Source organism: Orycteropus afer, unplaced genomic scaffold (genome assembly GCF_000298275.1).
Source record: "Orycteropus afer afer isolate SDZICR_OR568_19922 unplaced genomic scaffold, OryAfe1.0 scaffold00268, whole genome shotgun sequence".
Lineage (NCBI taxonomy): Eukaryota > Metazoa > Chordata > Mammalia > Tubulidentata > Orycteropodidae > Orycteropus > Orycteropus afer.
Window position 1 is genome coordinate 1,536,568 of NW_006921855.1, and position 2,952 is coordinate 1,539,519.

The window sequence follows — 2,952 nt, forward strand, 5'->3', positions numbered from 1 at the left end:
GAGGAGTGGCTGGTGGGTTTGAACCGCCATCCTTCTGGTTAGCAGTCAAGTGCCTTAGGCACTATGCTACCAGAGCAAAAATAAAAATGAAACAAAAATTAAATAATGAATTTATAGTCTCAGGTCCCTGGGCGCCACAAAGAGTTTACACTAGAGTACTAATCTTAACGATTGGCAGTTTGAACCCATCCAGAGGTACCACAGAAGAAAGGCCTGGCAATCTGCTTCCATAAAAATTATAGCCAAAAAAAAAAAAAAATTACAGAGCACAATTCTACTCTGTAACACATGGGGTGCCATGAGTTAGAATCAACTCTATGGCAATCAGCTTGGTTATGTATGGCATCTCCCAATATTCCTATTTCTGGCAAATTCTTTTCAGATATTTAGAGTGACTATATCCCTTCCAAAATTTCTATTTCCCTCGCCTAAAGTTTTCAATGAGGCATTGGTGTTTCACTGCTCATGCTCAGGAGCTTCCAGAGTAAGAAAGACTAAGAAGAAAGGCTTGGTGACCTACTTCCAGAAAGTCAGCCAATGATACCTTATGGATCACAGCCCCTGGTGTGCAACTGGTCATGGGAATGATGCAGGCCTGGGCAGAGTTTCATCCCATTGTGCGTGGGGTTGCCACGAGTGCGGGTTTACTTGATAGCAGCTAACAAAAACAAAGTTTTCAGGAGCAGAAAGGCTCCCCTTGGAGTAAGGCTCCATACAACTTAGTTCACCTCTCCAAGGGAAGAGGAGTGACTGGTCTTATTGGTGGCTTTGGAAGACGCATGCCCAGTCAGGACCTCTCCAGATAGGTCTTTCTAAGTCAGCCTGTAGGGGGCATGCTGCCAGTCTGCTCTCTTCACTGTAGGGCCTGCCTGCCCTGGGGGAGGAAGTCTTCACTGTCCAGCTATGCCAGGGACTGGGTGGTTAATAGCTGCGTAAAATATTTTTACGAGCATATTGCGGCTCTCTTCTAATCTAGCTTTTATCAGTATTACAGCTGATATTTTTATTCTACCTGATTCCTGTCACTGTAAGTTAGTTCCAAACTCTGGCTAGGATGAGAGGTGTAAATTTTCAGGCCTTTAAAATCCTAACCACTTCACAGAAGCAAATTAACTAATATAGAACTACTCTTTTAAAAAACGTTTTCACAGCATGTCCATCCCCAAACCCTGCAGCCCTGCTTCTTCTCATCTTCACTCTGAGACTCAGGCTAAGCAGTTGCCACTCTATCTGCATCACTGCTGGTCACTCTGGTCAAGGAACTGAAGACCTCAGACAGTCATTTCCACCCACCCACATTTTATTGGCCAAAGCCAGTCACCTGGTCACAACTGAGCGCCACAAAGAGGCTGTCCACTCCTCCTGCAGAGGGGTAGCACGCATTTGAGAACAATGCTACCATCTACCAGGACAATCAATTCCTTCTGGATAAAAATAAACAGACAAATACTCAGTCTTGTATCTACTCAGGAAGAATTGATGAACTAAAGAATCAGTTCCTGAATAATATCTGCAGGTATAGGGCTCTGTGCTGGGATTTATGCAGCAAAGTTGATGGCAGAGGACGCCGCTGCAGGGGAAATGTGCTCGAGCCAGCCAGCTCTTGGTTCACATCGAGCAAAAGAGATTTCCCAAGTACCTTGTCCTTCTACCCTCTGGCTGGAAACCAAACACTACCTTTCTTTAAGTAGTTATAGCCTCACTGGGGAGCAAATGTCCAGAAATTATAACATAATATGGGTCTATATACAATCAAATATTAATATGAGCAAAACAAACAGGCATTGAGCCCTAGAGAAATTTTTTGCCTAAACTCTCCAAGAAATTGCTGTTTGTTTTGCTCTACTGTGAAAATCAGGAAGTTTCTTGGCCAGAGAGGCAGAATGAAGTGGGAGCAACTGGGAGCAATTGTACTAGTTTTTCAGCTTTAGCTTTGTGAGTGGCAGGCCAGCTCTCCTGGATGGGGCTCACCACCCCCAGACTTCCCCAGCTGAGGGCAGTCTTGTCATTACCTGCAGGGTCTACACTCCTCTGTGCCCAGACTAATCTAAACCTCATGGACAAGGCACCCAAACAGCCCAGTTGCCTATATCAGTCAGGGTTCAGTACAGGAAATAGAAAACATTCTAGATCTTTCAAGTTCAGAGGGATTTAATACAAGTTATCAAGTGGAATTTATCAGGACAAGGGCAGGCCTTTGGCTTTTAGGTCACATCAGGTGGAGGTTAGGAAACTGCAGTTCTATCCTACCTATATCAGAGCCTTACATGGCTGGTAACCAGACAGTGGACCATGGAGTACTGTTCCTGCCCACACTCCTGTCCCTCAGAGCCCTCTTATGGAGCCACACAGCCAAAATAAGACTGTTCACCTCTTTTCTAACTTTCAAATCCTATGCAACTACATTTCATTATCAGAACCTAAATTATATTCTGAACTCTGGCTGTAAAGGTGACAGGGAATTATAGTTTTTACATTTCTAGGGTCTGCAGTAGAAGACTACGGGGAAAACTAGAAATGCAGAGCATTGTAGACAATAACTAGCACAGCTCTCTAAAGACTTTACGTTGAATCACATTCCCTAGTGGTCTATCCAAGAAAAGGTATTGTCCAAGAACACCGTATTGAGTATTCCTCCCTGGAAATCTCACTCAAGATAGGAAGAACCAAGACTAACGACTGAGAACTCATGTTGTTGCCTTAGTGAACCTCATTAAGAGCTGAGCTTCTCACAGCCAAGAGTGTCTGAGGACTGGCTTGGGGAGACGGAGGGTCATGGTGTTGTTGTTGTTGTTGTTAAGTGCCGTCGAGTCGTTTCCGACTCATAGCGACCCCATGCACAGCAGAGCGAAACACTGCCCTATCCACGCCAGCCCCACAATCCCTGCTATACTTGAGCTCATCATTGCAGCCACCGTATCAATCCATCTCATTGAAGGCCTCCCCCTCTTT